This window comes from Gymnoscopelus microlampas (genome assembly GCF_963454915.1).
Source record: "Gymnoscopelus microlampas genome assembly, chromosome: 22".
NCBI lineage: Eukaryota > Metazoa > Chordata > Actinopteri > Myctophiformes > Myctophidae > Gymnoscopelus > Gymnoscopelus microlampas.
Genome location: NC_139959.1, coordinates 31,359,077 through 31,367,312, shown reverse-complemented (window position 1 = coordinate 31,367,312; position 8,236 = coordinate 31,359,077). Strand labels below are relative to the sequence as shown.

General features: G+C 39.6%; 1 long non-coding RNA gene across 2 annotated transcripts; it reads right to left on the bottom strand.

The window, feature by feature from the left end:
* Window positions 1–2,808: 2,808 nt before the first annotated feature.
* LOC311039425 lies at window positions 2,809–6,743 on the bottom strand. Of its 2 annotated transcripts, XR_014600164.1 has the most exons (6): window positions 6,607–6,743; window positions 6,065–6,105; window positions 5,041–5,166; window positions 4,491–4,573; window positions 3,727–3,928; window positions 2,809–2,918 (listed from the first exon to the last, which is right to left on the bottom strand). It is a non-coding gene; the product is annotated as an uncharacterized lncRNA (long non-coding RNA). The 2 variants fall into 2 exon arrangements; XR_014600165.1 differs by lacking the exon at window positions 2,809–2,918 and having other exon boundaries at window positions 3,412–3,928.
* Window positions 6,744–8,236: the final 1,493 nt, after the last annotated feature.

Genomic DNA, 8,236 nt, shown 5'->3' with positions numbered 1-8,236 from the left:
GGAGTCAAATGGACTCAATATGGAGTCAAATGCACACAATATGGAGTCAAATGGATTCAATATGGAGTCAAATGGACACACTATGGAGTCAAATGCACACACTATGGAGTCACATGCACACACTATGGAGTCAAATGCACACACTATGGAGTCAAATGGACACACTATGGAGTCAAATGCACACACTATGGAGTCAAATGCACACACTATGGAGTCAAATGCACACACTATGGAGTCAAATGCGCACACTATGGAGTCAAATGCACACACTATGGAGTCAAATGCACACACTATGGAGTCAAATGCACATAATATGGAGTCAGCCTTCTCATCACCCTGTCAGGTGATGAGAAGCGGCCTGCTCAGTCCTCATGCATTGAAGGAAGCATGAGCTCAGTTCTGGGCTCTCCCCAGGCTGGCAGAGGGAGAGTAGCGCCCAGGATTACATAGGCAATTGGCACTGGGTGAAAAAATGGGTTACAAAATCGTGGGATGAAAATGTAATTAAAAAATCACACCCTGTGTGAAGAGAGTGGTGCCTTTGATGAGCCCCGTATTGATGTTGTCATCAATGTTTGTTTATTGGACATACACCCGGACACACAGACAAAGTCAGATATAGGAGTGGTTGGCACCACTCAAAAATCACACCCAGTGTGAAGTGAGCGGTGCTATTTAAAAACAACAGTGGTCATCACAGTGATGGAAGCTCACTTGAAAAAAAAGTTTTTTTTTTTAAGTGAGTGGGGCTATTTATGGGTTATTAATTTCATCATGCGTCTCGCTAGCCAATCACAGTACTAAGCAAAGGGTCTGAATACCAATCAGCCAATCACAGTACAGCGAAAGACACATTTTCACGACGGAAAGAAAACTTCGACCACGGATGGGTCCCAAACCCACTTATAGGAGCGGCTACGCCACTCAAAAATAATAATTCACGTATATTGAAGATGATGATGACGAACAACACCAATTCGTCCCGATGTGTCCCCTGGGTGCCTCTGACACGCCCATGTACGGGCAAACCGGTTGGATCGGCGGCGCGACATGGGCGTGAGCCTCTAGTTAAAGAAAGTCTGAGAATCACTGTTTTCTAATGACTTAAAACAAAGGGATATCCCACAGCATTAACACATGATGCGCTTGGCACATGGCACCAGGCCACAGCAGAAGCAAGAGGTTAGGCAGGCTGCGGCATCACAAGCTCTCCTTATCTCGGCGGTTCAGCCCTTCCATCACGCCTCTCCCTTCTCTCTTCTCCTTTTATCTTATTTCTGGCTGATTGATTAGTAATGCCTATTTTTCTGTTTGTTTCCGGCGGGGGGTGGGGGGGGGCTTAATTAGATTTCACAGGTTAGAGGCCGATGCTCTGAGAGCTCCAGATTATTACACCCAGCGTTTTAACCCATTAAGACCGGGAAAACGCATCTGTGTCATTTTTAAGATTTCTTTGAGCGATTCAAAAATGAGCAGATCTACAAGCTCATAGCGCGGCACCGAGTGGCGCGCCATGAGCTTGTAGATGTGCTATTTTTGGGAAAAAAACGTGAACATTTGTTCAAATCTTTGAATACATATTTTTTTAAAGCAAACATTTGTAACTCAAAGCTTTGCTTCTGGGGGTCCCTGGAACAACATATTTTGAGATGGGGGTCCGCGGCCAAATACCTTCTTTCCTCGTCCTTGACATGAAAAGGTTTTGAGTTTTCTAAAAGATAAGAGATTAAGAAGACATTTGTAGAATCCCCAGAAGCAAAGATTTGAGTTACAAATGTTCGCTTTAAAACATAATATATATTCAAAGATTTACGCAAATGTCCAAGATAAAAAAAAAAAGCAGATCTACAAGCTCATAGTTCGGCACTCGGTGCCATCTCTAAATATTTAGTTCCAGGGACCCCCCAGAAGCCAAGATTTTAGTTAAAAATGTTTGCTTTAGAAGAATACCCTGCTGAAAAAACCAGCTTAGACCAGCCTAAGCTGGACCAGCTGGTTTTAGCTGGTTTTAGCTGGTCTTGGTGGTTGACCAGCTTAAGGTGTGTTTTCGCCAGTTTTAGGTGTGTTTTCACCAGCTTAAGCTGTGTTTTCGCCACTTTTTAGCTGGTCTTGGTGGTTGACCAGCTTAAGCTGGTAGGTTTTGCTGGTTTAAGCTGGTAGCTGGTTTAAGCTGGTAGCTGGTATTTATGATGATTTTGCTGGTCAAGGCTGGTTTAAGCTGGTAGCTGGTATTTATGATGGTTTAGCTGGTTTAAGCTGGTAGCTGGTTTAAGCTGGTTTAAGTCTGTTTTTTATTGTATTCAGGTGTATTCTGGTATGCAGTGAACAACTTTGCTGGAGAGGATGCATGATCATGGTAAATTTCAGCCAGGTGCCCACAGCACGTGGTATATTTAAAAAACAGTAGCCTACAGTAGCCTATATAAAAGTGAGCAAAATCCACAAAGGAATAAATAATCATGTATCAATTTCATACATAACAATACTTTATTAAACACTTATGAAAAAACTCAAAAACAACATTTAAATAACAAATAAATGTATAAATAAACACATAAATACATGAACTTCAACCTGAGGAACACACTAACACACACACAGTGTTCAAATGACTGGAAAAGAGTGAGAGAATATGAAAAATCGGACAGATCAGTCTTGATTACATGACTATGGAGATACTGTATACCAATTTGTGTGATGTTTGGAAAACATCTGTAAAGTTGTAGCCAAAAATGTGTCTTGCAAAAATCGGCCTGCTGGTGGCGCTATAAAGCATTACCCCCATATCAACCCCCCCCCCCCCCCCCCCCCTACACAGACACACAATTTCTTGTCCTTTCTATTGATGTCCTGGCCATGGTCCATGGCCTTCCTCTTTGTGAGAATGTTCTGCCCCTGCAGCCACCAATGGAAACAGTCTGAAAGAAAAAAACAAGAACCCCCAACAATTAAACAAATATAATTAGCTTATACTGCATGCGGTGAGTTGTATGAATTGTGATGTTTTGAGAAAAAGCTTAAAGTAACTTAAACTTCACCCATTTTCAACCTTATCTTCATATAACTGGTCCTCGCTAATGTTCATTATACAATGGCACCATTTCTGTCTACTCGTTCTGCCACTCATTGGTGGAATGTGGTCATTTCAGAAACCTGCCTACCAGTGACATCACCAATGAAGATCCCAAGCTAATAGAAACTACAGTGTGTCTCTACCTGGAAAGTTTGCATGCAGAAGTAGAAGCCATTGTTCTTGCATTAATAATGAACAAATAAAGTTGTTCTAAATGACCAAAACCTGCCTACCGATGATGTCAAAGGTAGGCAGGTTTCTAAACTGTCCACGACCTATCAACGAAACACAGAGTGAGTAGACATAAAAAATGTTCAGCCCTAAAATCGATTATTTTATTACAATAGAGTATTTTCTTTTATGATTGATTAATAAGCTTAATATAATCTCTTTTCCAGAAGGTGACATTCCCGTTTCCCGTTCAGTTTTTCATAGCTTCATTTGATTGGCTCGGCAGCAGATATAAATTGGAGACACGTGTTTCTGGTTGAAACAGTATGCTGCTGAGACAACCAAATGAAGGTATGAAAAACTGAACAGGTAACGCTAACGGGAATTCCACCTTCTGGAAAAGAGAACTACAGTCATGCACAGAGCAGATTGAATTATGAGATCAAGTCATAATGAACCCCCCCACCCCTCAGTAAACATACCTCTGAGTCCTGCGGTCAGGGGGGTTTGGCCTCCCCCTTGCTAGTGGGACATTCTTTGTAAGGCTCCTGCATGGTCTTCAGGGTTGTTGTCCCCCAAATGGCAAAAGCTAGCTCCTTCATGAACAGGGAGTCCTTGGTGTTTGCTGCCTGCCACCATCTTCCAGATCTCCTTTTCGAGCCACACACCAGAGCCAATGTGGACCTGAAACAGAAGAAAACAACACATGTTTTAGAAATTAAAAAACATTTTACCATGACATTTCCCAGACTCATTTTTGACAAAAGCAGGCACACTTCAAACAGAATTTACTGTAAAGAAATTACATTTTCAAGGACCCCCAAATGTGGACCCATTTAGAAAAGAGTTGGTGCCATGGACCTCCAATAGAGAAGATGTTAATTGTTGGATTAGATTTAGTACAGAATTCTACAACTGTCTATACTGTAGGTGGGGAGAGTTAAAGTAATTCTTATACAGTACATTGTCATTGGATTACATTCTAGCTGGTAAAATAGTAGTGAAATTAACCTTTTCCACCTGGCATCCCTATTTTGTGCATGCCATAGGCAAAACTGTTCAAAAATAGTTCAAAAATAGCAAAACATAGCTGATCTACAAGCTCACGATGCATCATGACACGTTGCCTATTTTTGAAATGGTGCTTTTGTGCTTAACTGTTTCTTATTTAGCTGGGGACACTGTGAAACCCCCTGGGACCCCACTTTTAAGAACCACTGTCCTACACAGTATGTTTCTTCAATACCTTGTCACTGTTGGTGTCAAACATCCCAGGTGTCGATGCCAAATCGTCTGACTCGGGGGAAGAGGAAACGGAGGAAGTTGCAACTGAAAATGTAGAGAATCATATTTAAGCTCCTTTTGGCAGTATCACAGTACTTATATTGTACACATTGTCACCATTTTCCGTAGAACAGTATCACTGTCTAAACACACCTATGCTGTCACTGGTTTGCTTATCTGCAGCAGGGATGTCAGGCTTTAATGCAGAGCTATATTGGGGCCCTTCCTCCAGTTTCTGTTTTGCAATCTCTAATTTGTTGCATCTTAAAGCATGAACAGGGTACGAAAAATAAAAACTGAATTGATGTATGCCTTAGTAGGATACCAGTTTAATAATGAACCTAGCATCTGTCCACTCCATATAACATGCTTTCTATATAATGTTTTTTAACATTTGTGGTCAAGATCTAAGTAAAAAAAGAACATGAGAACAAATAACCAACATATAGATATATACAAAAAGAGAAGAGCAAACTCATGCAATTGTTTCGTTAAAATTAGTAATTGCTTACTTAGTTTTAAGATGCTGTAGGTCCAGCTCCAACTCTTTGGCTTTCTTCTGGGTATGACTGTACTTGACATTTCGTCGTGGATAGCTTGGGTAACAGCATCTCCACCGTATTCAGACGAGTCAGAGTCTAAAGGTAGTGCAAGTGATATATTTTGGATAAAACAAGATGTTTTTTGTTAGAAAGTTAAAGTGGAATAAAATGTAATTTTATGCAACCTGTATCGTAGAGTATATTAATACAATAACTTATACAATCTGTATGTTAGAGTATGTTAATACAAATAATACTATATAACTTATATAATTGGGGTGGTTGTATTTCGTCTCCCTGCTCTTCTATTGAGACATTTAGATGGTGTCAAGGTCATGTCTCACCTAGGCACAGGATCTGACATGAATTTTGATCTGATGGTCAAGATTCAATTTATCCCCTGAGCAAGCAGGCCGGCTCTATTAGCTCAAAGGTAAAAGGTTACAGCACTTGCTCAGGAAACCGGGTTCAAATCCGGGGTAGAAGAGGAAAGCTACACAGTGCAGCTTTAACCCATTAAGACCTGGGGCCGATTCTAAAAATGTTCTCTAAATCCTAAAAGTTTTTGAACATAAAAGGATAAAGATTTGAGGTACAAATGTTCGCTTTAAAAAACATATATTCAAAGATTTTCAAAAATAGCAGATCTACAAGCTCATAGCGTGCCACTCTGTGTCACGCTATGAGCTTGTAGATCTGCTATTTTTGAAGCCAAAGGTCTAGCCAAAGAAATAAAAAAAATTACACAAATGCGTTCCTGGTCTAAATGGGTTAAAGCAGGGGTCTCTCCATCTCTCTCTAGACAATTCAGTTTCAAATTTTGTATGCCCACTTCTTTGTGTCATCACTTCCAATTGCACTTATTTATCCTGTATCCTGTATGAGTTCTGATTGGTTAAATTTGGGCTTACTAAAGAGGTGGAGAGTCTGGGAGAGCCCTGTTACTGAACAAGCAATGATTACTTTAATATTTAACAAAACAATATCACTTTACCTTCAAACGGTTTTCTTCTCTTTGTGGGAGGGGTAGTAGGGCTGCAAACCATTCGTTTTGGCCACACACGCACGCACACACACACACACACACACACACACACACACACACACACACACACACACACACACACACACACACACACACACACACACACACAGATAAGGAATCATTATTGTTCAGAGTTCACGGGATATAGGCAGGCTATTAAAACACTCTGTAGCTTCATCACTGAAAGCGTCTGTCTCTCTCTCTCTCTCTCTCTCTCTCTCTCTCTCTCTCTCTCTCTTTTGAGCAGCACAGGTACTGTACAGACAGTAGCATATATTATACATTATATTGTATATCCCACTATCATTTCTTGTAATTATTGTCATAATACCTTTATCAAGACAAATTAAATAACTAAACAATGTGTCGTGACCATAGAGTTGGTTCATGATGACTTGTGATTGACTTCAAAAACATCAAGACATGCAGCCTACGCACTTATTTAGGCTAAAAAGCCTACATAAATAGTATTTCTGTGTGTCAACACTCACCTAAAATGTCCTCCGCTTCTTCTTCTTTCTTTTATCTTCTCTGAAGACGGTTTATAATTCTTTTTGAATCCAAAGCAACACAATTTGTCTAACTTTCTTTAGACTAAAAGTCTTTATTCCCGCTGCGTCGCGAGCCAGTGTCTCGAGCCAGTGTTGCCAGATTGTGTGAGAGAAATAAGGAGCCAGGTCTATGAAAACAAGCCTGCACTTTAAACCACACATTGGCTCTTTGAAAATAGCCGATCTACAAGCTCACCGTGCGTCGCATTTGCGACACGTTGTGAGCTTGTAGATCTGCCATTTTCAAAAAGAAAAGGTGAAATATTTGGAATATTATTTGAAACAGATAGGAGTCTGCGAAAAAAGACATTCATTTCGGCATCCTTGACATGCAAATGTTTGAGAACTGGTTTAAACATTTTTTTTAAATGGAAGCAAGCCCAAATAACTACAATTTAGAAACAAGCCCCCCCCCCCCCCCCCCCCAAAAAGCAACCCGCAACTACCAATATTTACAAGCAACTTTACAGAAAAACAAGCCCAAAGTCGCTTATAATAAGCAGATATGGCAACACTGCTCATGGCCCAGAATGCATTGCTTGTAAAAAACAAACAAACAGATCTACAAGCTCACAACGCATCGAATTGCGACAAGATGTAGATCTTTAGATCTGTTCATTTTAGTCATCAATTATTTAGAATCAATCTAGCATATTATTTGCCATTTGCCATATTAAGTAAATATGTTATTGGATGCATGTTGTCATAATAATAATAATAATAATAATAATAATAATAATAATGTATATTATTATTATTATTATTATTATTACATATATTATTTATATCACATCACAAGAAAAGAAGAAAATAAAAAAATAAAATAATATTAACAATAAGGGTAATAATAATAATAATGATAATAATAATATGCTGTATATATACTGGTTGGGGGCAATTGTAACTGAAGATAATCTTCAAAGTCTAATGTTGGCAGGTATTATGTCTCCCCGGATCCAAACAGTTAAAATAGCAGATCTGAAAGCTCACAACGCGTCCCGGGCTTGTAGATCTGCTATTTTCACTGTGTGTTTTTTTTATTTATTAATTGATGGAATTTCTTCTTTTTTTATTTATTAATTAAATTATTTTGAGAAATCTTAAATATTTGTTTTTTTATTGATGAAGATTTTAGATTTGTGGGTGGGAAATCTTTTGAAAGAATAATATAAAATATTTTTGTAGGAAACGGAAAAAAATATTATTCAGGGTTTACAAAAAATATACATTTACATGACATGCAAATAAGCATTGAAAAGGTCTTAAAGGTCCTTAAATTGTCACTTCACTGTCATCTGGGGACCACCCCAGATCATGTGGGGACCCCCCATGTGGGTCCCGACCCACATGTTGAGAACCACTGATCTAACCAACTTGACCAGCTTATCAGCTGGTTGCTGGTCTGTCCAGCCATCTGACCAGCTAAGTCCAGCTGGTAAGCTGGTCTTTGCTGGTCTGTCCAGTGTCCAGCCATCTGACCAGCTAAGTCCAGCTAGTAAGCTGGTATTTGCAGGTCAGTCCACCCATTTGACCAGCAAAGACCAGCTACCAGCTTGGCTTTGCTGGTCAG